This window comes from Notechis scutatus, chromosome 2 (assembly GCF_049901735.1).
Source record: "Notechis scutatus isolate UNSWTSFEM ecotype Mainland chromosome 2, rNotScu1.2, whole genome shotgun sequence".
NCBI lineage: Eukaryota > Metazoa > Chordata > Lepidosauria > Squamata > Elapidae > Notechis > Notechis scutatus.
This window is the reverse complement of record NC_142010.1, coordinates 94,839,845-94,867,827: the sequence shown is the minus strand read 5'-3', so window position 1 is coordinate 94,867,827 and position 27,983 is coordinate 94,839,845. Positions and strand designations below refer to the sequence as shown.

At 38.1% G+C, this 27,983-nt stretch overlaps 1 protein-coding gene and 1 long non-coding RNA gene across 6 annotated transcripts in view; one reads left to right on the top strand and one right to left on the bottom strand.

The window, feature by feature from the left end:
• TENM2 (teneurin transmembrane protein 2) overlaps positions 1 to 27,983 on the top strand; it is a 1,019,238-nt gene that overhangs the window by 684,862 nt on the left and 306,393 nt on the right. The window lies entirely within an intron of this gene.
• The window catches only part of LOC148132134 (uncharacterized), a 51,560-nt gene that overhangs the window by 7,587 nt on the left and 15,990 nt on the right, over positions 1 to 27,983 (bottom strand). Inside the window, exons 2-3 of one of the 2 annotated variants that reach the window (XR_015747626.1) lie at positions 26,509 to 26,589; positions 25,855 to 25,938 (exon numbers count right to left, since the gene is read on the bottom strand). This is a non-coding gene — a long non-coding RNA (uncharacterized LOC148132134). The remainder of the gene's footprint in view (positions 1 to 25,854; positions 25,939 to 26,508; positions 26,590 to 27,983) is intronic. The other variant, XR_015747627.1, reaches the window with a different exon arrangement.

Below are 27,983 nucleotides of genomic sequence, written 5' to 3'. Positions count from 1 at the left end.
GTTTTCCTACACAACATGTAATATGAGAATCAGCCTTTGTTTGGTTTTTTTTGATGTTCTCACTGCATTAAACAATATATCAGATCTAGATTACTGCATCCTCAGTGAATAGCACACAGATGCCACTTCCTAGTTTGTTCCTATCTTTGTGTAGTGATCTTAAAAACATGCTTCCTTAGAGCTTTTATAAAGATTTGTAAACAAATTGAAAGATAGAAACTATTGTGTGCTTTTAAGAATCTAACACAGATGTGTAGCTAGAATCTTCTTCCAGGGTTATGGTGTATTATTTTTAAGTACAATTCACTTTGTAGCTGATTTTCGCCCTTGTTCCATAAAGAATAGTTTTGGTTTCTATATCTCAGTTCCCTCATGTGCAAATTAGACTTTTTTATTTTAAAAAGTAATTCAGTCCAATTACTAGTACTTATCTTGTGTATTATGCAATTTTGAAAGGCTGTCATTAGCCCAAGCTTTTTCTTGTGCAAGTTTGTTTGTCCTATGCAGGATCAGGTTTTTTTTTTTTTTTTTTTTTGGGGGTGGGGCTCAGCTATAGTAGATTATATAATTGTTTACTTCTAAACTGTAAAATTCCAACTTTCAGGAGAGATATTAAATGACCAATATTTTCACATTGTAAAAACTACTATTTTGTTTATAAAATGCATAAAAATTAGAAGTATGTTCTGCAGTGTTAATGATGTTAATGTTAATGATTTATTATTTAACATTATATTATAGTTTTTTGTTTTTTGGTTTGGTTTGATTATACATCCAAGCCCAACCATGCAAAGTAAGCATGACCTGAAAGCATGGACTGAATGTGGCTTATAAATACTGAATTAGATGTACTATCTTTTTTTTCCCTATATATCTGAATATTTATCTTAATTATTCTTAATGTCAGAAGCAACCTAACTATTGTTACTCCCAGAGCAGTAAATTGGGAATTTGGAAACTAGAGGCAATATTAATAACTTCAACAGTGATGTTTTTAATTTATTAAATGCAAAACAGATGTGGACATGACATGTGGGAGCAAACAAAGAACAGTGTATGTTTGACTAAATATTTTCCTTATGCTAATTAATCTATTCAAAAATGTTTCTCCACATGAAAAAACTGCTCTGGGCAGTTAAATACTGTCAAGTCCACATCTATATTATCTTTGTATGCCATTATAGCTTTCAAGCTTTACTTGTATGGTAGAGTGAAGGACAAAATTGAACAAAGGAGAAAGGGGCAGCTGTATACCATAGCTATATTATTTTTTCAGGTCCATTTGTTTATTTTTTTGGCTGTCTGAGGAATTATTAAAATTCCTGTTTCATGTCAAAACCTTAAATACTTTTTATCCTGCTTTTCCAAAGTCCAACTTTTGTTCTTCGAGTGTCACAAGGAAAATTGTTGCTTGCATGCTTCTGATTTGTATAGGTATAGATACCTCTCAGCATCTTTTCCAAAGCTTTCATTGATACTTTATCAAGTTCTTGTATACTTTAATGTTGATAATTGATCCTAAAAGGCAGAAATTATTCAAGAGTCAGGTACCTTATTGTTAACTCTAAGGTTGATTGCTGTATTTGCTGTCATTAGATGTAGAGAGCCAGGGACTCAACCTTTAAGCAAATATTCACTATCTATTATGTAGAAAGGATAGAAGCGTTTCCTAAGCATCACTCTTTTTCAATAACATACAGCTCTATTCTTTATGTGGAGTCTGATCCTTGTTCTGTTTTACCTTGAAAGGCTGATTGGGGGGAAGGGAGGGAGAGAAAGAGGGAGGGAGAGAGAGAGAGAGAGAGGAGAGAGAGAGAGAGAGAGAGATTGTATTTAATCTTGGTTCCATTTTTTCACTGTACTCATGGAGTTTCATTGATAAGCTTTAAGAGCATTTACTTTTTCAGCAATCAAAGTAATTTTATCGGCATAATTTGTGTGTGTGTGTGTGTGTTCTCCAAAGAAAAAATAGCATAAAATTATCTTATAATTTTATACTTTTAGGACACATGAATTCTATGCTTCTTTGAGGAGGTTAAGGTGAGAATGTGAAAGGTGAAAATTTTAGGGCAACTCAAAGTGGTGAACATATCTAGTGCTCCTGTTTCTTATTTTCAACAAATTCATGAGGTGGGTTGGTTGACAGATATAGAGATGAGGGATGAGAGAGATGAGAGAGATGAGAGAGAGAGAGAGAGAGAGAGAGAGAGATTGTATTTAATCTTGGTTCCATTTTTTCACTGTACTCATGGAGTTTCATTGATAAAGCTTTAAGAGCATTTACTTTTTCAGCAATCAAAGTAATTTTATCGGCATAATTTGTGTGTGTGTGTGTGTGTGTGTTCTCCAAAGAAAAAATAGCATAAAATTATCTTATAATTTTATACTTTTAGGACACATGAATTCTATGCTTCTTTGAGGAGGTTAAGGTGAGAATGTGAAAGGTGAAAATTTTAGGGCAACTCAAAGTGGTGAACATATCTAGTGCTCCTGTTTCTTATTTTCAACAAATTCATGAGGTGGGTTGGTTGACAGATATAGAGATGAGAGAGAGAGAGAGAGAGAGAGAGAGAGAGAGAGAGAGAGAGAGAGAGAGAGAAGTGGAAAAATTTGACCTCCCCAGAAAAGAAAATTGTGTACTTCAGTTAATGCCTTTGTGATCTGTGGAAGAATTCCAGTTGCGGGAGAGGGGGGGAATCAAGTATGGATAGCAGGCTTGCTATGACTACTATTCTTCACTAAGCATTGGAAACAGTACTGTGGATGATTTTCATGGTGATTCTGCTTTCAATCCTCCTATAATTTAGTTCCAGCTACTATTCATATCAGGAGGGGGTTAGGGGTGGGGCAGCATATTCCATTGCCATTTTCCTGAGCTTCATGTATCAGTTTTATCTCTGCCAAGACTATACAACTGGATGATTCCTACATATGTTCTTGTTGGTATTTTATGAACTGCATTCATGGTGATCAACAGTTTGATTTTCTCCACTGGCATCTTTACACAGTTGTACAAAAACACAGTAGTATGCAGTTGTGCTCCCTTACTTGGCCATTATGAAAGGTTACACTTCAGTGCTGCCAAAGCCACGCAATGGGAATAGCAGTGGAAATTGATCCTTCTGTCAATTTTAGCAATCTGTCAGAAAGAAAAGTGAACTATTTCCAGGATAAAAAGCACAACTTCTCTTAAATAAAGAACACTGGTTCTTTTAATACAAATTGATTATCCTTTTTCACAGTTTGGAATTTGATTCATGGGGGAGAAATGTTGTTTATACCACCTACTAATTTACCACAAGCTAGCCAGAAAGCAATTTTGTGTGTGTTTGTTGTCAAGGGACCAAACTGGGATAGTGTGGGGGGGGGGGGACAGCCACCTGTCGCAACATCCCAACTTGACTCTGTCATGATAGCTCCAGTCTTGTTAGCATGGCATAAGAGAGATCAGCTGCAAATGCAAAGAAAATTATGCTGACATCCTTTTGTGCCACCTCACAGAACAGATGTTAAACTGGCTGGCTGGCTGGGCCTAAAATGTAGCTCCATGATCAGTTTGCTTTCAACACTTCTAGCTATGATAAACCTGAGTTTATTTTGGATCTGAGAAGGTCTAAAAGGAAGAGAGCAAAATATGTATGCCAGTAACAAAAAGACTACAGTTTTATAGAAAACCTTTCTTCATCTCCTTTTTTTTGAGAATTGGAATATATTTCTGCCCTCCAAAAAAGAAGATGGGAGAATAAACAATTACTTATCCAAGGGCACTTCAGCATATTTGGGTGAAGTTTTAGTCTTCAGTACATTTTTTTATTTTTGACAGTAAAGGAATTAGATTAATTTGCTAGGTTGACTACAGTCTCTAAATACACAAGAATCTTATTTACCCTGTAGACTTACAGTCAGAGATCCTGTAAGAATCAGGGTTCTGTCAAGCCTTGAAAGGATGTTCTAAGATGTAGTGCATCCCCTTATTTGATGTCACTCCAACTGTCTTTCATAACATATGGGCAGAAGTCTCCTTTGGCTAAAAACATGCTGAACGATAAAGCAGAGCAATTCACATCCTTCAACAATGTTAAAAACATTGACTCTTTTATAGGCAAATAGCATGAAGCTCCATCAAAGCCTTTTATGGATTGGCAGACAAGCACATGCTGCTATGTTTTGTGATAGTGGTGACAAATGTACATCTCCAGGTTTACATGTATCAGTGTTTGTATTTACAGACTACTTCCGACTGGGCAAAGTCTAAGGTCCACTTTTTCTTTGGAAATAAAAATAAATCCATGATTGATATTAGTAGAATTTGGCACTCAGCCAAACCAAAGTCTGGGTTGATTTGGAGAGCAACACTGGATAGAATTCACTGGTATCTATCCCTTTCCAATAAAAATCTGCAGAAAAAATTAACAATTGGTCTCCTAATTTTTGAATTTTGCGTAAAACCATTTTAGTGTTATATAAGAAATGAACGTAACATATAATACTATATAAGGAGAGCGTTGAGTTTTGAGTTGATATTTTGAGTTGAGATCAGTTCCTAATTATTACACTGGCAGGTGCAGAAATAGTTTGCCACTATTACTTTTTATCTTCTTTCAGTTCCTCTTTCTAGCCTCTGCCCCATAATTCTGTGGAGATCTTCCATTCAAATACTACCCAGCTTAACTTCCAAAGCCAAATGATGTTAGTCAAGGATGTCATCTGCTTAGACATGTAGATGTATGTTAAAGTAACAAACTTTATATTGGAAAAGTTTGTATTTTAAAAAAGTATATATCAGGCAAATTTATGGAAATGAGAAGCAGAGAACTGTACAAAAATAAATATATATCAAGAAAAATCATGTTAAAGGTGGTATACATTAGAAAACATAGAATGAAAATGCTCCAGGTCTTTAAATAATACCATGTCAAAAGGATGGGTGAGAATGTATTCGGAATAATCCAGACAATAAAATATTCTAAATGTACACTTTCCCACAAATCTTTAATTTCTGTGCGTATTTACTAGACAGGTGGTCCTCAGTGGATAACCGTTCATTCAATAACCATTCAAAATTCCAGGCAAAATAGGCAGCATAAAAGTTGGACAGTCATGTTTTCCCCATGCTCTGCAAGCCACAGCCACAACCTGCTCAGCCATGTTTGTATAGCACCCACATCATCAAGATACCTGCTAACTGGCCCCCTTATAAACCATCCAGGACTTGTGATTTTTGCTGACTTGTCCATTGACTTTGCTTTTTGATAGCCAGCAGGCAGTTGTGAGAAGGTTCTTGCTTAATGGTGCATGATGCTCACAATGTGACTACCAGGATTGGAGTCACTCAGCGATGCATACATGACATCATATAATATTACCGCATCACTGAGCAACAGAAATCTAGTCCCAATGACCATTGTTAAGTTAGAACTACTTCTATATGCTTTGTATATCTGATGTGGCCAATACTGCCTTACAAGTTTTGTTGAAAATGCAAGCACTTAAAACCTTTGAAATAATAATGCAAGGTTTAAAAACCAAAACAAACAAACAAACAAACATAATTTTCCTACATTGATTTCAAAGAGTCATCCTGAATTTTCAAAACACTTGCCAAACACTCATTTCTTAAGCAATAAAGTTTGTGATTATTCTGGAAAACCTTTTCAGAGCTATGTTTTGTAATAATTGCAGTATTGATACTACATTTTTACTGTTAGCATTTCTTATAAAGTTAATGAGTATGAATTTGAGATAGGAAATAAAGCAGTGACTGTATGGGAGGTAGAAGAAAACATGGTGAGGCGCAATGTTGATAGAGCAATTAAAATCTAGAATGTAGAATTTCCCTGGTTTTAGCGAAACGATTGCAGTTAAATACTTTGTACCTTTTAAACTACAGATTAATCGAACCATTTAAGTGTTTTCATTGTCTTTATTGAATGCATCACCATTAGGTTCAGTCTCCAATTCTATATTATTCAATGTTTTTATAAGTGATTTGGCTGCAGAGCGGAAGGAATGCTTCTTAAATTAGCAGACAGGACTACATTGGAGGAAACACCATATATCCTAGGAAACAGAAATGACATTCACAGAAATGGAATGAGAATAACAGAGTGAATTATAAGAGAAACCGCTGCAAATTTTGCACTTACAAAGGAACATTTGAATAATGCAGAGGTGTTACATGAGGAATACCTATCCTGGCAATAGTAATTATTAATAAGAGTTTTGTGATAGTACAAGTAATCCTCGACCTATGACCACAATTGAACCCAAAATTTATGTTGCTAAGTGAAACATTTGTTAAGTGAATTTTACCCCATTTTATGACCTTTCTTGCCACAGTTGTTAAGTGAATCACTGCAGTTGTTAAGTTAGTAACATAGTTGTTAAGTGAATCTGGCTTCCCCATGACTTTGCTCTTAAGAAGGTCATAAAAGGTGATCACATGACCCCAGGACACTGCGGATGAATAGGAGACAATTGCTGAGTTTCTGAATTTTGATCACATGACCCTGGGGATGCTACAACGATCATAAGGGTGAAAAACAATCTTAAAACACCTTTTTCCCCCAGTGCCATTGTAACTTTGAATGATTAGTAAATAAACTGTTGCAACTCGAGGACTACCTGCACTTGATTACCAACTGCATATGAGTCAGCAGTGTGATTTGACTTCAAAAAGAGCAAATGGGATTTTAGGTTGAAGACTTGTAGTAGGAGTAATTGTTCCACTCTATTCTGAGTTAGTCAAAGGTCACCAATTGAGGAAATTGGAAATATTTAACCTTGAGCAGAGGTAACCGTGTGAAGTATGATAGCACTCTTCATATACTTGAAAGGAAAGTGTCACATAGAAGAAGGTCTCTTTTGCCCTCCAGTGCAGGGCACAAAATAATGGATTAGGTTCCAGGAAAGCAGATTCTGACTGAATGTTAGAAAAACTTCATAAAGAAGAGCAGTTTGACTGGAATCTCAAAGATAATGAAGGGAAGCTCCCCTTTCCTGTAGGGGTTTAAGCAGGACCTGAATAGCCACCTGCCTTTAATTGGGACTCCTGCCTGGAACAGAAAATTGAACCTGAAACCTAAATACCCCTTTCCCATGCTGTGATTCTATCAACACCGTGCTATAGAGAGGTATATGTATGAATATTTAAAGGGGGAAAAAGTTTTGCATGCAAAACAAATAGGCCCAATCTAATAAGCCAGTCTCTTTCATCAGGATGCTTCTTTGAGTATTCTAGGAATATTCAGAACATTTTAGTTTTTGTGATAGGAAATAATGGAGACTCAATATTTACTTGTTTATTTCTCTGTGTGAATCTATGCATGTCTCTCTCTGGGCATATGTGTGATGGAATGTGGTGAGAAGGAGGATCCCTAGGAGGGAATTCCAGAGGAATAAGAGGCAACTCAATCCACATATCATGTGTAAGAGAAAGAGGGTGAAGACAGCCCCACCCTAATAGTTCACAGAGCATATTGTAGATGTACATAGTAGAGCCTCTGGTCTGACAAGATTGTATCTATAGGTGTGAAACAATAAAGAACTCAACTTGGAAGAAATACTAGATGTCATTCTTGATTTTGGGGCTGACAGTATCCTTTTTCTTTCTTCTTAATGTAGCTTCCATAGTTCATTATGCACATTTAACATTTATAAAATAGATTTCATGCCTTTGACTGGCATTTTTATAAATAGGATGATAGGTAGCTTTTGTTACAAACTGCCACCGATGTTATGTCCTTTTGAACACAAAGAAGAGGAGAGCAAGGACTTGTAGCTCTGGACCTAGGACATTTGAACTGCAGAACATTGTGTACATCTACAGTGCTAATATATATTATTGCTAATATATATTGGATATTGCAAGAAGAAGACAGGGGCTTAGGGCTGAAGATTATGACAATCCTTCAAGGTGAACCCATGATGAGAATGATGAATGATAATCCTGCAGAGTTGCATCTTATTTATGACAAAGAAGGGATTGCCAAAAATATCCCATACTGCATGCTACTCACCAACCATTTCCTTTCTTCCCCCCCACCCCAAAAATTCTTGGGATACCTGGGTCCAACCTTTGCAGGAATTATTTCCCTTTAAAGGAATAAGTTTGTGGTAGAAAATATTCCCTTTGCGACTCAGCATTGTCATTAGAAATTCAAATAATCTCTACAGTATAAACATCATTTACCTGATTAGTTCAATATCCTAGTTATATGGAGATAATTGCAATTATCTGATAATATTCTGGTTGAATGTCAATGCATTGTGAATGAGGTAAACTTTGAACATTGATATGGGAAATGCAGTTGTGAAAATAGTACAGAATACAACAGATTTCTTTTGTTTCTTTAATATGGATTAGAAGCATTAAACATAATCTGGCAACCCTGCCTTGCTTCAAACATTTGTTTCTGAACTCAGCTGAAAGTTCTGGTATGGATTTAAAAAGCTTTTGCAGATTTTTTAAAAATGGAAAATGTCTATGCATGCTTATCCATGGTTAAAGAAGACAACCCATCATGGTGAGTGGCTCCTTGTTTTGAACCATAAAGAGCAAATATTACAGAATGAGTCAAATCCATGATCATCCTCGGATTTTAAAATATTGTCCTCGGAAATATTTTCCAGTCATATTGGTGTTTTTTTTAATACATTTTCAAAATAGGGGCTTTAAGAAATTCTCCTAGGCCTTTTTCTTCTTATTGCATATTTGTAGTTTTGCCTACTTAATGATTTTCTTCATTTTTCTACTGAAACTTGATGCACTTTTATTGCATTTATGTAAATAAATACCTAAAATCACTGTGTGAATGAATGTAATGAACAGAATAACAGACCTTGGAGGTCTTCTAGTCCAACCCCCTACTCAGGCAAGAAACCGTATACCATTTCAGACAAATGGGTGTCCAATCTCTTTTTTAAAATTTCCAGTGTTGGAGCATTCACAACTTCTGGAGCAGTGGTGGGATTCAATTTTTTCTACTACTGGTTCTCTGGGCGCGGCTTGATGGGCATGGCAGGGGAAAGATACTGTAAAATCTCCAGTCGGGTAGAACTTGCTGGTTCTCCAAACTACTCAAAATTTCCACTACCAGTTCTCCAGAACTGGTCAGAACCTCCTGAATACCACCTCTGTTCTGGAGGCAAGTCATTCCACTGATTAATTGTTCTGTCAGGAAATTTCTCTTTAGTTCTAGGTTGGTTCTCTCCTTGATTAGTTTCCATCCATCCACTGATTCTTCAGATGTTTTGGAGAATAGGTTAACTCCTTCTTCTATGTGGCAGCCCCTGAGATATTGGAACACTACTACCATGTTACCTCTGTTGGTGTATTTGTGTTTATAAATAGCATAGCTTAGGTTCCATATAGCACAGATAGCCAGAAGGTAGACTGAGAACCATTAATAAATTTTGGGGTGATTTAGAACAGGAAACCAAGAACTTCTTTTGGATCCAGCCTCCCTGCAGTGGATGGTGGCATTAAAGCAATGTGCTCCAACCTTTTGGGGACCGATTCTGTGGAGATAGGTTTTTCCATGGACTGAAGGGGGCGTGGTTTTGTGTGCTGCATGCATCTTGAAAGTAGGGCTTGGTTGTTTGTGTGACCCTGTTTCTGCATGGCCCCGTGCATGTCCATGGTGTGGGGGTTGGGGACCCATGCATTAGAGCACAGGTATCAAACTTGATCGCGTCAGGTGACATATTGTGATGTATCCTGATTTTTTTTGCCTTTGTGGAGCTGGGATGGTGTGGCCTGCACATGATGCATCCAGCCCTCGGGCCGCCAGTTTGACATTCCTGCATTAGAGAATCCCAGGGTAATCAGGAATTGATCTGACACCAAGAACTCCCCCAATTTGAGATCACACAGTCACTGCTCCTATGGAAATACCAAATACACTGTGTGATCACTGTCCTGTGTAGGACTTTGGATGATTTTGGTGGCCTGTTCTGACCCAGCTCTCCAAACACAACAAACCCTCTGATGTGAACTCAAAAGATTCCTTTATTAGGAATGCCAGCATCCCTGACAAAAAGTTTCTCTTGCAGGCTAACAAGTCCATCCGGCCGGAAGATGAATAGTTGTCTGCCATATCCATTCACCTCCATCCCCCACCTTTTATTCCCAGAGCTAGGGTGATGCCTAGCTAGCAACAGTGGCTCTTCCTTCCCCAGGATCAGCCCATGCTCTGAGCATTTCCACTGCTCTCCTCTTCTCTGCCTTCTGTGCAGGCCCACTTCAAGCACTGGACTTCAGGCTGTTCCTCCTCTTCTTCATCAACCACCTCCAGACCTGGGGGCTGTTGACTCTCCCTGAGAGCTGACAGATGGCCCAGGCTCTGCCCCCCCATGCCAGCTCCATTCCTTCTTCCCCCTTGGAGCCCCCAGGTTGCCCTGAAGTTGACCCTGACTCCCACGCCTCCTCCTCCTCCTCTGATTTGGCTGCTGGAGGGGCTGGAAGTCAACAGGCCTCAACATGGCCATGAACTCCTTTGTCTACCTGTCAATGAATACTTCACCCCAACCCAAAAACAACAAAGACCACACATAGAAACAAACCAAAAGCAAACCCCCCCAAACTTGATTTAAGAAGCTCCCCCCAACAAGAGGGGGGTGGAAAAAGGACCCCCCCCCCCCCCCCCCCCCCCCCCCCCCCCCAACCCCCAAACCCCTCCCCCCCCCCCCCCCCCCCCCCCCCCCCCCCCCCCCCCCCCCCCCCCCCCCCTCTCCCCCCCCCCCCCCCCCCCCCCCCCCCCCCCCCCCCCCCTTCTCCCTTTTTTTTTTTTTTTTTTTTCCTTTCAGTCACAACTATGTATCCTTTACTTTATTTTAACAATTGGCAAAAATAATATTAGTAAGAAAATTAATTTTTTTAAAATCCTCTTCTTAAATATTTTCTCCAATAACATAAATTTAGGAAACTCTACTGCTAAGTCAGAAATTGAGTCAAGTTGCTCAGGTAGGGAAGTTGCTATGCAGCGAGCTGGTACATCAATAATCCCAAATGATCCTTAGAGGCCAAATTAATGAACAAGAGGTCATAACTGGTGACCTATGGTGCAGTGCCTATGAAAGCTGTAAAGAATCTCAGATGACAATTGCCAAATGTCCAACCCTTCCCCAAGGTCTTGGCTGATGCTATCCACCCTTCTGGACCCAGCCAGGTCTCGTAAATGCATGCCAGGTTGATTTACAGAACCAATAACAGAGTTGGAAGGGACATTGGAGGATATCTAATACAATCCCCTGCTTTTTCTGGAGATATATACTATTTCTACTAAATGGCTATCCCGTTTTTTCTTAAAAGCCTCCAGTGGCATCCACAACTTCCAAAGGCAATTTGTTCCACTGGTTCATTGTTGTCACTGTCAGGAAGTTTCTCCTTAGTTCTTGGTTGCTTCGCTCTTTGATTAGTTTCCATCCATTGTTTCTTGTCCTGCCTACAGGTGATTTGGTAAATAAGTTGACCTCCTCTTCCTTGTAGCAGCCCTTCAATTATTGGAAAACTGCTATCATGTCACCCTGATCCTTCTTTTCACTAGACTAGGTATATCCAGTTCCTACAATTGTTCTTCATATAACAGATAACAGATAATCAGAGTTGGAAGGGACCTTGTAAGTCATCTAGTCCAACCCCTCCATCCAAGCAGGAGATCCTACACCATTTCTGACAAATGGCAGTCCAATCTCTTTTTGAAAGTCTCAAGTGATGGCACTCCCACAACTTCCAAGGGCAAGGTGTTCCATTGGTTGATTGTTCTCACTGTCAGAAAGTTTCTCCTTATTTCCAGATTAAATCTCTCCTTGTTCAGTTTCCATCCATTATTCCTTGTCTGCCTACAGGTGCTTTAGAAAATAGCTTGGCCCCTTTGTTTCTGTAGCACCCCTCAAATATTGGAAGACTGCTATCATGTCTTACCTGGTCCTTCTCTTGAGTAGACTAGCCATGCCCAGTTCCTGTGATCGTCCTTCATATGTTTAGTCTCCAGTCCTCTAATCAAAGGTGGTATTCAACTGGTTCGCACCAGGTCAGGTGAACCAGTAACAGTAATTTGGTGTGGGTTGCCAAACCGGTGGCAACCCCTGGCTGGCCAAGTCCCCGACCCGGTTGCCCAGTCACTCAGTCATCCACTTGTCCCAGTTGCTCTCCTAGCTTTTTCTACCACATGGTGGCCATGGTGTAGCTTAGGTGGATGTCCCAGGGCTTCTGCACATGCACACTGTGTGTGCAGCAACTACACATGCAGTGTACATGCAGTGCAGCAGCCCCAGTACATCTGCCCTCCTGCCTGCCCTCCTGGAACATATTTTCTTCCTTCTCCAGGCGGACGTGCCTCTTCCAGCCTGGCCCAGCCCGGCCAGCCAGCAGGTGGGTGGGCAGATGTCCTGGGGCTTCTTGCTCCACTTGTCACGAGATGTCTGCAGCTGCTGCATGCTTTGTTCGGTGCAGCTGCAGTCCAGCAACCACACTGAAGAAAGCATGACCTGTTCTATGTGCCGGGCCCGGGCGGCGCCGGACCATTGGAGAAACAGAGAGAAGCCAGAGATCAGTAGCCGCCTCTTTTGCAGCGCAAAGAATCCACCCCCAACTGGCCATCTGGTCTTCTCTTTCTCTGCCTGTTTGTTCTGTATGACTGAGGAGGAGGAGACCAGCCAGCCAGTTGAGGAAGGCTTTCTATGCTGAAAAAGGTGGCTAGAGACCAAAAAAGAGTCGCCTCCAGCAGCTGCCCCTTTGGCCGGCTGGTCTCCTCCTCCTCGGTCATACAGAACAAACAGGCAGAGAAAGAGGAGACCAGCCAGCCAAAGGGGCGGCTGCTGAAGGCGACTCTTTTTTGGTCTCCAGGCATCTCATGACAAGCGGGGCGAGATGTCCAGGATATGTGGCCACCTGCTGGCTGGCTGGGCTGGCCTCAGCTGGAAGAGGTGCATCCACCAGGAGAAGGAAGAAAGAGTGCTCCGGAAGGGCGGGCACTGTGCAGGCAGGTGAATGTCCTGGGACCACTTAAAGGTCGACTATAAGAATGCCCCCATGGAAGAAGCTGAGAACCAAGAGCAATCTTAGTGGTGGCCGGGGTTACAGGCATGTGTATCCCTCCACAAGGAGTGTGAAGGGAGGCAGACATCATGCCTCTGTGGAAAAGAGGAGGTGCCAAAGCCCTGGCTGTCACCCAGGAGGGGACCGCAGAGGGACCCATCACATGTCGCTGTCACCCCCACCACCTCTACTTTTGCTCTCATTCTCAGCTTCTTCCATGGGGTGCTCTTAAAGTCGATCTTTAAGAGCTGGAAGTTGTTTTGTTAGATGGCCATCAACTCTTCGTTGGGAGAGGTGTAGTCCCAGAATATACAATAAGTCTTGGGCAAAGTTCTCTGACTTTTAAAACGCATCCGCGCGGTGTCTGCCTCCCTTCAGGCTCCTTGTGCACACCGGGAGCACCTAACCGGAGTTAGAGAGAGCACATTTATCTTCAAGGGGCTTCTGGCAAAAAAAAAAAAACCACCCCAAAACAAAACCTATTTGGCAGGCAGACTCAGCAGGCAGTCGTGATCTTTAGTTTGTCAGCCCAAGGGCGGAGGAGGTGGGAGGAAGGCACGAAGGAAATCACCTGTCTCTACAGCATCGGTCATGTGACTGAGTGGGCGTGGCCAACTCAACATCACTCACAGCAAGGTGCCGCACCACCTTGCCAAGTTGGCCACCCCACCCAGTCACATGACCACCAAGCCACACCCACAGAACCGGTAGTAAAAAAAATTGAAACCCACCACTGTTCCTAATCATCCTGGTTGCTCTTCTCTGTACTTTTTCTAGAGTCTCAACAGCTTATGTTTTAGCTTCTACCGTGTTTCTCACAAAATAAAGCCGGGCCTTATTTTCTTTTTGAGCCCTGAAAAAACAGCTAGGACGTCTTTTCGGGGGTGAATTAATTTCTCCCCCCCCCCATGCACCAGTGCCATCTCCAACAACAGCATCTGAGTCGCTCCCGCTTTCTCCCCGTCCCCGTAACAACAGAAAAAAAAATTACCTGGGAGCACCGCGCGCTGCGTTTTGGTTTAATCCCGAGCAGCTGGGTGCACATGAGAAGAGCCAAGCGAGCATTTCTGCTGCTGTAACCGTTGGTGCTCCAGCCTCAGGCTCTTCAAGTTTGCAAAAGTCCCGGTGCGCAGCCCATTCCTGCATTCCAAGTGCCAGGCTGAGCTGCAGCTGTCCCTCTCTCGCCAGCGCTGTGTCCAATAACAGCAGCAGCACCGGTGGGAAACGTGGAAGCTATGGAGGCCTGAGAAGCAGCTGAAATGCTGCCGGACATCCACGCTGACACCACCCGCCTGCTGACCCAGGTAAGTGTGCTCCACCATGATTGGCTGTAGGAGCGACTGATGGTGAGGCATAGCTGCCCATGGGGCACTCATAATGGCAAGTTCCCCCTGCCTTCCCCCCCAATTTTGCATGTTTTAAACTAGGCCTAAATTTGGGGGGAGGGGCTTAATTTCATTTTATGCCTAGAAAACATGCTGGGTCTTCCTATTGTGGGGACGTGTTGTTGGAGAAACACGGTAGCTCCTAATCATTTTGTTGCTCTTCTTTGAATTCTTTCCAAAGTCTCAGCATCTTTTTTGTATTGGGTGAACAAAACTGGATGCAGTATTCTAAGTGTGGTCTTACTTAGGTTTTGTACAGTGGTACTAGTACTTCATGTGATCTTGATTCTATCCCTGTTATGCAACCTAGGAGGACATTGGCTTTTTTGGCTGTTGTCACACAGTATTGGCTCACATTTAGATGGTTGTCTGTCAAGATCCCTCTCACAGTTACTACTGTTGAGTCAGGTTTCTAGTTTGTACCTGTACTTTTGATTTTTCTTGCCTAAGTGTGAAGCATTGATGATTTTCTCATCAATGTTAAATCACTAACTAGGAAGGCTTGGTATTAAGAAGCCAGAAGCCAAGGTTCATTGTTTTTAGAAGACAATTTTATTTCAACAGGCATACCACCTTAAATTTTATCAGTTTTGAAACGAGGGCTTTTTATTGCTACTTTTTATATTTTGATTTATAAATTTCTTTGTTTATAGTTTTAAGCTTTAATTTATCAACAACTTTATTTTGACTTGAGTGGACAATAAACTTGCAAAATAAATAAATAACTGACTAAAGAACTATATATACTCAACTGACTATTTATTTATTTGATTTATATAGCTGTTTACGTATTCAGAAGCAATCTGTTCTTAAATTTTTAATACATGTTTCCTTGCTTCTTTGAACCTGATTCTAGCAAAAATTTAATTAAAAAATAAATTAGACCCACCAAATTGAACATCTGGCCAACCCTGTCCTAAAGTACCAATTTTCACAGAGTTTTTAAGTTCATTGTTTGGTTATGAATGGGTAGTTATGTCAATAAAAATACTTTTCAATACATTGCCTTGTTTAACATATTTTTAAATAAACCCTTCATAAATGTTTATGAAGATGTTACAGTATATGATTCATATTGGAGCATGAACATATACAACTCTTGTTTTGAACTGCTATATTCCATTTAAGCTTGTCATGTAATTATATTATGATTTATAGTTATGTCTGGCAACAATTTTCTAAGATAAAGATTTGTTTATAAGGCAAGAATATGCAAATTAAAACCATTTATGGAGAGATACACATAAAGACTTGTTTAGGAGTTGCTCTCCATCTGAATTCCAAGCATATGATATAATTATAAAAATTCTATTTTTAATTATAAAAATCCTATATTTAGTTATACAACAATACAAGAAGTTATGTATGTTATAGTTATTTGCTTCCACCCTCAAGTAAATAAGAAAAGAATAAGCCCTGTAGAAATTTAAAGTCATGCTTACAAGTAATGTATGTGCTTTTTAAAACAAAAACAAAAAAACCCTCTTTAATTAGGAAAGATCTTGGAAAAGTCTGGGGTAGTGTGATATTTATATCATTCAGTATGTATTGTGTATGTAATTTTTATATGACATTGCATATTGACATTGATACAGGAGAATGAAATGACAGGTCTTTGGTGCTCTGTGAGCTTTTCTTGCAGACATTTCATTACCCAAACTAGGTAGCATCCTCAGTGCCAGTAGGGAGTGGGGTTTCTCTCCATTTATATACTAGTGTCTTTGCATCAGTGTAGCAGACAAGCCAATTAAATCTCTCCAAAACATTTCTAAATAAACTAAAAGATGCCGCAATCCCTGAAGAAAGAAAAAAAAACAGCAGTAATACAACATACAGTATAAAGATTGCAATAGCCACTATGTAAGGCAAACAGGCCTGAACACATCCATGAAGGCCAACTAGTAGTCAAGAAGACATGACAATTACTCTTCAATTTTACAATATATGGGGAGTCTTAACCATTGGTTCTTATGGAAGACTGTGACTATCCTAGGCCAAGCCAAGTCCAAAAATACAACAGAATTCCTGGAAGATTGGCACTCTGACAATTGGTCATCAATAGACATATAATTATAAACAATATCTACATACTGAAAGAGATAATCAACAAGCTGAAAAGGGAGCAAAAAGACTAAACCATCTCACCACCAGCAGTAAACAATCAGGTAAGCATAGATTAACACCAAGAAGTGAACAACACCCCAATCAAAGAACTGCTAAACTAGCCAACAACAAATATCCTAACCACCCTCCGCCCCTTCTACCAACACTGACAGGGTAAGAGAATAGAATAGAATAGAATAGAATAGAATAGAATAGAATAGAATAGAATAGAATAGAATAGAATAGAATAGAATAGAATAGAATAATTTATTGGCCAAGTGTGATTGGACACACAAAGAATTTGTCTTGGTGCATATGCTCTCAGTGTACATAAAAGAAAAGATACATTACTCAAAAGTCAAGAATTATAAAGTACAACACTTAATAATAACCATAGGGTACAATAAGTAATCAAATCATACTAGGAAACAGTCAATATAAATTGTAAGGATACAAGCGACAAAGTTACAGTCATATACTCACAAGCCACCAGAATATAAACTGAGACCAAACCTCACTCCCTACCAGCACTGATAGTGTTATCTGGTTTGCATAATGAAACATCTGCAAGAAAATAACCAAGAGCACCAAGGATCATTCATATTGTTATTCTGTAATGCAGTCTGATTAAAATAGTCATGTGACCCTTTGTTATGCAATATAAGAAGCATGTGCCTCCCTCCCCAAGAGCCATGTACTTTGAGTGAAGTTTAATCAAGCCATAAAGAGTACTGTTTCAGAGCATGATTTCTAGTAGAATTATTCCAACATTTTATCTTCCAGTGCCATACCCTTTTTCTAACCAACTTCAGTTATTGCGAGTATTAATGACTACTGAGTATCAGATTTGTCTTTCACCATTTGGTCCAAAGAATTGCACTTCATCTTTATTTTCATTTTTTTCTTGTCTTCTCAGAACTACAGTGCTCAAAAAAATAAAGGGAACACTTAAACAACGCAATGTAACTCCAAGTCAATCAGACTTCTGTGAAATCAAACTGTCCACTTAGATAGCAACACTGATTGACAATTTCACATGCTGTTGTGCAAATGGAATAGACAACAGGTGGAAAGCAGAGGCAGTTAGCAAGACTTCCCCAATAAAGGAGTGGTTCTGCAGATGGTGACCACAGACCATTTCTCAGTTCCTATGCTTTCTGGCTGATGGTTTGGTCACTTTTGAATGCTGGCAGTGCTTTCACTCTAGTGGTTGCATGGGATGGAGTCTACAACCCACACAAGTGGCTCAGGTAGTGCAGCTCATCCAGGATGGCACATCAATGCGAGCTGTGGCAAGAAGGTTTGCTGTGTCAACGTAGTGTCCAGAGCATGGAGGCGCTACCAGCAGACAGGCCAGTACATCAGGAGATGTGGAGGAGGCCGTAGGAGGGCAACCACCCAGTATCAGGACTGCTTCCTCCGCCTTTGTGCAAGGAGGGACAGGAGGAGCCCTGCCAGAGCCCCGTAAAATGACGTCCAGCGGGCCACAAATGTGCATGTGGCTGCTCAAATGGTCAGAAACAGACTCCATGAGGGTGGTATGAGGGCCCAACGTCCACAGGTGGGGGTTGTGCTTACAGGCCAACACCGTGCAGGACATTTGGCATTTGCTAGAGAACACCAAGTTTGGCAAATTCGCCACTGGTGCCCTGTGCTCTTCACAGATGAAAGCAGGCTCACACTGAGCACATGTGACAGACACGACAGGGTCTGGAGATGCCGTGAAGAACATTCTGCTACCTGCAACATCCTCCAGCATGACCAGTTTGGCAGTGGGTCAGTAATGGTGTGGGGTGGCATTTCTTTAAGGGGCCGCACAGCCCTCCATGTGCTCGCCAGAGGTAGCCTGACTGCTATTAGGTAACGAGATGAGATCCTCAGACCCCTTGTGAGACCATATGCCGGTGTGGTTGGCCCTGGGTTCCTCCTAATGCAAGACAATGCTAGACCTCATGTGGCTGGAGTGTGTCAGCAGTTCCTGCAAGACGAAGGCATTGATGCTATGGACTGGCCCGCCCGTTCCCCAGACCTGAATCCAATTGAGCACATCTGGGACATCATGCCTCGCTCCATTCACCAACACCACATTGCACCACAGACTGTCCAGGAGTTGGGGGATGCTTTAGTCCAGGTGTGGGAGAAGATCCCTCAAAAGACCATCCGCCACCTCATCAGGAGCTTGCCCAGGCATTGTAGGGAGGTCATACAGGCACGTGGAGGCCACACACACTACTGAGTTTGACTTGTTTTAAGATCATTACATCAAAGTTGGATCAGCCTGTAGTGTTTTTTTCCACTTTAATTTTGAGTGTAACTCCAAATCCAGACCTCCATGGGTTGCTAAATTTGATTTCCATTGATAATTTTTGTGTGATTTTGTTGTCAGCACATTCAACTATGTAATGAACAAAGTATTTAATGAGAATATTTCATTCATTCAGATCTAGGATGTCTTATTTTTGTGTTCCCTTTATTTTTTTGAGCAGTGTATAATAAAACCTTTAACCTAAATTAAACCTTTAACCATAAAAATGCTACTAGAAGTATAATATATTATGATATAAATAAGTACATATTGTAGAAGTAGACTAACATCAGTCTTCAAAGTTCTGTTCATGTTTTTTTCTAGAATCCTTGTGATCTGACAAAGATAATGTATACTTAATCAACAAGAACACATGTTTAGTTTTTAAAAAGTGAAGTGTATGGATATACTGAGAGGACCAGTGCAGTCTAGTGCTTAAGGCACGAGGTAAAATTCAGGACAGTGTCAGTTCTACTCCTGCTTTTAGATATGAAAGCCAACTGGGTGACCTTGAACTAGTTATTCTCTCTCAGCCCAACTCACACTACAGAGTAGCTGTTGAAAAAAAAAGGAGGATCAAGGAATACTGTATTTATTTGATGCTTTGATATATTTATAAAATATGAGGATTTAATATGAGGATTTAATTCCTCTGTATGTAGTATTTGCTCAAGAATGTAAGAAGTGTTTTTCTTGTTCATTTCATAGGTAGAACTATTTATACTTTCTGTTCTAGTGAAAATGTCCAGTAGTACTCTTCTGCCCATGTATCTATTATTATATTATGTTTTTCATACTAGTTTTTTTATTTTCTTGTACTGAAATTATCTGAATGTGAAGACCTGAAATGATTTTATTCCTAAATGAAATAAATAAAAATGGGAACAAGAAGAATTCAAATTTTCTATGAAGGTAAATGTTGGAAGATAATGAAACTATATTTCATATAATATGGTATAAGTGCATTTATAGGAACATTTCCTTTTCTTAAACCACAATCACATCTAGTCTTACCAATAATTTTAGAATCCTTTTCACTGCAGATGCTGTAGATCAAATGAATCTTCTGTACATCCTGAAAATTGTCAAAACTCCCCCAAACTGATTCATACTGTTCAACTAGTTCCTTTTCCAGAAGTTGGCAAAATGCTTCAATTAGTGCTGATTTATTGAAAAAAGTGGCACTTAATTAAAAAAACTGTATATGAAAGAAAATAAAATTTTAATAGGCTGTGCAAAATTATGACTTCCAGATGATTTACTATAATGGCTAAAAAAAAAGATGGCATGTAACAAAGGAACAAGCCTATTTCTCCAGTTAATCTGGCATGGGTTGACTGTTGTATATTTTGCTAATTATTACAGCTTATTTATAGACAGTTTCTAATTAATTTTAGAAAAGTCTTTTCCATTTTCATTATTTTTTTTCTCAAGGTAGTACAAAGAAATGAATGATTATAAAAATTTGAAAATAACATATAGTGCTTCGTTTTAAGCAAGACAGATTCAATGCACTTGTTTTCTGCTTCTCTTGTTTTAACACTTTGGCTACTTTAATATTAACTGAAGGAGCCATGGTGCTTGTTTCACACATAACACAAAGTCCTAATAGGTGAGCTATGTAGATTGCAGATGGTTTAACATTATATGTGAATAGCATTGCAAACATAGATAGCATATTAAAAAGCAGAGATATTACTTTGCTGACCAAGGTCTGTTTTTTCCATAGCTTTGTAATGTACAGCTGTGAGAGCCAAATTTTACAAATTGTTGGGATGTAGCCGCATGTAGCATTACATTCCATATCAGAAGATGGTTTTTGTTGTTGTTCAGTCACTAAGTCATGACTGTCTTTGCAATCCCATGGATCATAGCACGCTAGGCTCCCTGTCCTCCACTGTCTCCTGGAGATTGCTCAAGTTCATGTTTATTGCGTAATTGTACTACCTAATCATCTCAACCTCTGCTGTCTCCTTAACTTTTACCAGCATCAGGGTCTTTTCCAGTATGTCTTCTCTTCACATTAGGCAGCCAAAGTATTTGAACTTCAGCTTCACTATGTGTCCTTCAAAAAGAGCAGTGAGGGTTGATATCTTTTTAGGATTGACTGATTTGATCTCCTGGCAGTCTAAGAGAATCTCTGGAGTCTTCGCCAACATCCCAGTTCAAAAGAATCAATTCTTTGGCACTCAGCCTTCCTTATGGTTCAACTCTCACAGTTATACATTACTACTGAAAAAAACCAAAACTTTTTATTATACAGGCCCTTGTTGTCAAAGTGATGTATCTGCTTTTTAATATCCCATCTAGAAGTAAGTGTCTTTTAATTTCATGGCTGCAGTAACCATCTGCAGTGACTTTGGAGCTCAAGAAAATAAATTCTATCACTGCTTCCATTTTTCCCCCTTCTATTTGCCAGGAAGTGATGGGATGCCATAATCTTAGTTTTTTTTTTAAAATGTTGAGTTTCAAGCCAATACAAAATGCTTGTTTTATGATATTTTTGAGAATGACAAACATTTTCATGAGATTGAGATATTTCCTCACAGTGTAATCTTATCCTAGAAATGTGAGAACAAAGAATGATGCCAAATTAAAGAAAATGCAAGTATATTGAAATCATGTCCATATTTCTTCTTATAGAGCACTGTTTCTCACCCTTGGCAATGTCTAGGATTTGAAGTCTTAATGTTGCTGAGGATGAAAAACAGTGTTGTAGAGTTAAAAATTGAATAAGAAGTATGGGACAAGAAGAAAATTGTAAAATATTGCAGACTAGTCTTTTACTATACTGTTTCAAAATACAATAGGAACATAGGAAATATGAAGAACTCACAAATTTAGTTTGGTAGAATGATGTTTCATATGACTGGGTTCTGGAGGATAAAACTGAAATATTAGCTTAGTGGAATAATGGAACACTTTCCAAAGCTATGTTGAAATAAGATTTCATTGGAGATAGCAAAATGTTTTTGCTCAGCCCTAGTAAAGAAACAATCTCAGAGGCTTCCAGGGAGTGAAACTGGAGTTGATTATTGTGGCAAAGACCAATGAATCAGTGAGTAGATTAATTTCTTGGAATCACTCTGGATAAGGAGAGGATGGGAGATCACCCATATATGTTCCATACAGCTGGTCCTCACAATGAGGCCTCTGGGCAATGGTTTTCCATGGGTTTGAGTGTTGGAAATAACAGGATTAGCCTTCTTGCTTACAACTGCAACAAAGGCTTTTTAAAGAACACTAAGTTCACAAATGTCACTTTCTCATCAATCAATTTACAATTTTGGAAATTGCTTATTACTGACTTCTAAGCTATTAGAGATGGTCAGAATGAGAACTTTGAAAACATTGGGTAAGTGTGCCATTAATCCTAAATCAAAGAAATCTTTTAAGCTTAAAAAAATTAAAGAATTTGACATAAACAGAAAACAGCTGAATAAGATCTTGTTCTTTAAAAGTCCTGATAAAAATTGATAATTGAATATTAAAATAAGAGCTACCATTAAAAGACAAACACCTATTGTATATATAATATTGCAGTGCAGGCTCTGTCCCTAACATATTTGATTGTGGCAGAGCAAGGAGAGCTTGCTTCACAATACATATTTTGCCTCTCTTGTCCCTTCTGTCATCTGAATGGCCCCATAATGTCATCTGAATTCAGGATAAAGGATACCTCTAAATAACATGTTTAACTGTACACAAATCACAGGTAGATTGCTTCCTGGCCACAGAAGCTGGGAAGGAGTGAACAGTTAACAGAAGTTAAGTATTGGATGTTTATATTCATTATATGCAATAGCTAAACCTAATTATGCTTTCATGGCTTTCATTTAAAAAATATAAAGGTACAGAAAGCTCCATGAATGTTCAGCTATCTAGATATCATGATCGGAAAATAAGACTTCTAATATTACAATAAACAGTGAGTGAAAGGACTTGATGACTATGTAAAACATAATTAACATCGGTATTATTTATAAGGCATAGAGAATATAGTTATCTAATAGTTGAGATTAAGGAATATAAGGAAGAGTTTAACCATCTCTCTTTACTGAGCAAAATTGGCCACTGTCTCTCACCTTCATATCATTCATCCCCATCATTACTACTTGCATTATGAAAATGCTCTCCCCCATTGTCAATATTTTCTGATGCAAATAGATTTGGTAGAGAAAGATTTTCTCTTGGAGTTTTATAGCCCTGACCTCCATCTGGCCCCTCTTTGCATTTGAGTTAACGTATATACATCTCTTTTTTTTCTTCAGAATTGCTATCTTTGGGAGAAATTCAGTGTGACATTCATAAATTTCCTTAATGTTGCAACTGAAGAGTGTTTCTGTCTTGTGCCATTGTACAATTACCTACTGTAGACTTATTATAGAAAGTCTGTTCCTTCATAAAACACTACGTCCCCTAAGTTCCTTCCCCTAAACACTAGCGGAAGGAAAAAGACTATAGTGCACCCAGTTCTAGAATTTTTCATCCTGGATGCCAGACACTTGGTGCCACTGCTCATTTTCCAAATGAGCTGGAAGAGATACACAATTATTCTTACATCACTCTGACAATTTTTAGGGTCCCTCATGAACCATCTAGAGAGCAATCAGATTCTCAAGATGTGCTCAGCTAATATTTTCATCTTAAAAAATGTCAGCAGACTAGAATTTTAGCCAAAAATTGGCTACACCGGGGTTTGTAGAAGAGCAAAGAGAAGTTAAAAGGAAGATATGACTCTATTTTTTTTAAAGTCTATTCCCTTATAGTTATATTTTATGAATCTTAAAAAAAAAATAACTGCCTTAAATGTAAATCTTTCAGGGAATTTTAAGGAGAGGAAAAAATGAAATATTGTACAATCCACCAAAATGAAATCCATTAAGGCATAGAGGAACTCAATTCATGGAATCTGCTACTATTTAGGAATAATTAGTAATTAGTAATCGGCTATTCTCTAATTTTAAATGTTTAATTGGTCTATTACATATAAAAATTTCAGGAAATCATATAGATATGCATGCATTTAAGGAAATTATTTGTAGAATTTGTGGGAGATGAATGCTACAATACTTATATTCAAAGATACATATTTTAAGAAAGTTGCAAAGAGTGGTGTATATGTAAGGGAAAGAATCAGAAGTATCACCTCTAATTTAATATACTGATTTTCAGTAGTTTTCCAAGTTACTGTTTTGCCTTATACATTATATATCAATGTTTTTGTTGTTTTTGTTGAGAAAACATTTGATAAGGTTTATAAACATTCCTATTCCAATGCTAGAATGTTCCAGATCAAGATGTGGGAAAGAGTGCATTTGGTTGCAAATGAGAACATGAATATGAGTGGAATGATAACCTGATGAAATGGAATAAACCAAGCATTCGTGGATATAAACTTTATAGTAAAGTCAAGGAAGACCCCATGGGAAAGAGGTTGGTCTTAATGTCATGGAAAGTATAAAATCTAACACGGTAGAAAATATTGGAAGACCAGATTCCTCTAAAAAAAACTCATCATGTATGATTAGCAATATCTGGTCACAATGTAAAATCTAGGGTATGCTCTTGCCTTCCTGAGAAAAATATGGAGAACAAACTTGAGATGTTGAAAGAAATCAAGGAGACATGCAAAATAAAACTTTGTAATACCTTACAATAGCTGCTGACAACCATGATTTTTAATCAACAACACTGAACATGACGTTAGATTTAGCATACATGCAAATAGGAAACTGGTGCTCTTGAGGTTGGTTGTTTTCTTGCTGGACATTTCATTACCCAAAACTAGGTAATATTAATAGGGCTGGTATGGAGTGGTTCTTTTTATTTTTTCAGCATTGATGTCAACCCAGAGCTGCAAACAGTCTCCCTTATAAAAAAATTGACATCCTGGTTTAACAGTCACATTTGACCATAAGTGGAGAAGCTTCTAAAATATAAGGGAAGTTCTATAAAAGAAATTTAAAGTCAATGGGCTAAATATCATGGGCGCTGCTGATTATTTAAAACCAAAGTAATTGAAACTCAGGTAAAATTTGTTCCATAATGAGTAGATAAGTTAAAGAGTTATTAGAATAAGATGAACAAAAATTGTGAGACATCCGCTAATTGCATAAACAAATAATACTAGAATAAACACATCCTGTGAACAGAAATATTCCTTCTTAATGCACATTTCTGGATCAAACCCAGTGATAGAGAAAATAAAAGCTGTTTGAAGGAAGAAGGGCAATCTTTGTATGAAAGACCATGCAAAAAATAGCTTCTGTCCCTGTTTCTCACAATAGTTGAACTGTTTATTTTTATTTTTTTTAGTTTTTAATAATACTTTTAGGACTTTTACTTTATGCTAATTTATGTTGCTTTCTGTAATCTCCAAATAGCTTTACTTTAATAATAAGCCTTAATAAAATGGCATTTGTAATCTTACGGAAACCCTCACCCTCACTTACACTGGTGAGGTTATGTTGTTGAGAAATGAAACATCTGGAAACAAACAATCAAGCTCAGAGAGCATCACAATTCCAAAGTCTTAGAAATGTTTGTCACCTAAAATGGATCTCTAAATATCAGGCTTACTTTGCATAACAATAATAAGAAGCAACACCAATAACAATAAAAATATGGGAATTTTCTTTCTATAGCTGGTTGATCTTTTTCTGGATGTATTCATTCCATTACAGAATGAAGAATCATCTATCAGAGGTGCTTCACTGTGGATTCTTGCAATGAGCAGGAGATTATACTTGATTATCTAAAGGACAGTTTAAAACTCAATTACCGAGCTTTATCCATGTTTCACAGTGAAATAAAATGAGTTTAAAAATTGCTTATCTCATTGTCCTTAAAAGGGAATTCCAAAGTACATTATAGTTTTGTTGGGCCTAGAGAAAAGAAAGTTAAAGGATGATTTCAGAAACATTTTGGTTATTTCTTTTTTCCTTAAAGAGTATATTTCAAAAGGCATCTACTTTGTTAAAGTAGTATTCATTTTAAACATACCCTACACCTCTTTTTACCTTTTAAAAGATGTTTTTGTTTCACCATTCTTCAAGACTGAATGTTCTGCATGGCACTGTGATGTAAATGAGGAAATTTGGGACCTTTTAGAGAACAGAACACATTTTCACTATAATTACTTTATAAAAACCTATCTCTCTATAACACAACTTTTTTGTATTTCTTAGCGATACTGTCATACTTTAAATAAGAATTTATCTGGTTCTTTTTGTCTTTATGTCTTAATCCACTTCATCAATTAAGAGGTCAAACCACCAAAAGATTTAAAACACCGTAGCTTTCTTTCATCAGGACATATTCTAAACTCCTTTCCCTGATGATGCTGATTGATTTGTATTTTATTGCTTCTTCTTCACATTGGAGAATAAAAGCTGATTGAAAGCAGCAGCTGTTCTTATACTATACTCCTCTAAATGGTGTGTGTGTGTGTGTGTGTGTTCTCAGTGAATGAAACCTGTGAATTCTTGTTCTGACATCATTTCTTGCTCAAATGTGCCAAAGAAATAAATGTAGTTTTGCCACAGGGCATACTTTTATCTAGGGAACTCAGTCAATCCTTCTCACTCCTGCTTTGATCTTGCCTAGATATCAATGGGCATAATCGTTTAGATCCAGGTAAATGTATGTGCAGTTAATTAATGTAACTCTCTTACCAGCCATTGTAAAGCTCCACGCTGAATTTTCCTCCACCAATTTGCAAGATTATTTTCTCCTTAGACTCTTAGACAGTTCACCTTATAAGGAGGAACACGTAGGAAGATTGGAGAAAAGGGGAAAGATGGCCACGTTATGCATATATTTGTTTTGATGCAAGGATGCTATTGCTATAATATTCTGATAGTTATTGACAAATTGAAAAACATTTTCCCAATTCAGATGCTGAAACTTCATATGGATTGGTAAGTGTATGAAATTGTAGTTCCTCTCACAAAATTACAGAATTTGGTCCTTTCAGAAGTCTCTCTACTGAAGGGTTGGATTTTTTTTGTTTTATTTTTTGAGGAAATTCAGCAAGGACTCATAAAATTAAAATCTGAATTTTTAACTTTCAACTTGCAAACTTGGTCCAGATAATTTGCAATAGGTGTGTGATTAAAAATAAATTTATTTTTTTATTTGGTTATCTACAGATCTTCCATTCAGGTTTTAAAGAGTTCATTACATATTTAATTATACACATTCACATTTTTAAAATACTCTAGGGGATGTATCTTACTATTGTTTTCATAGGAGTACAGATCAATTTAACTATGAACACTTTCCTCAGCTGACATTTTCTGTCACTATTGATTCATTAAATGCAAAATGTATCTTCAAGTTTCTCAAACTAAACATATATCATTATAATTGTGATTTGCTAATGTTGTTTTTTTCTAATTATTGCTCTCTATACAAGTTAGTATAATGATTGAACGTACAATTAATATTTCACTTGTCTGTTATGCTTGTTTTTTCTGATATTGCCTTTAATTCATTTTTCAGAGTGAAATAAATATAGACCTATATGAATATAATAACATTATCTAATTATTCATCTTGGTTGGTAGAAAAGAGACTATTAACACATTTTGTTAGCTTATTAACTTCTCTTTATTTTCTTCTAGTACCTGTATGATATGTTTTGTTCTATTTAGTATATTTGTATCTTCCTTTCATTTGTCATGGAGTAGACGCTGCATTTCTAAAATAATCTTGCATGTAGGAAGTTAACAAACATCCTCAGTTTTAACCAGAATGCTAGATTGTGTGCCTATAAATGAGCTTCTAAAGGCTGTCTAAGACTTGATGCATGCATCTTCAGGATGCATTTTTAGAATAGCTACTTTAAGGTGCATTCATAGTCTGCATAAACACATTTTGATTTGGATCACCACAGGATCATTATATACTATATTGATCTTCCAAGAATGGATTAGAACATACCATTTGACTAGTATGATTCTGTCTTGTTTCTATATATTCCTGGATTGGCATGCAACTAATTCACAAGTTGCTAAACTTCTTACTTATTTTGTAACTTTGGAATGTGTTTAAGGAAATAATTAGCCACTAATAGAAGGAGGAAATGATTACATAACAAATTATATGACAGTTATTGAGTCATATTTGCAAATGCTGAAGGGTCATA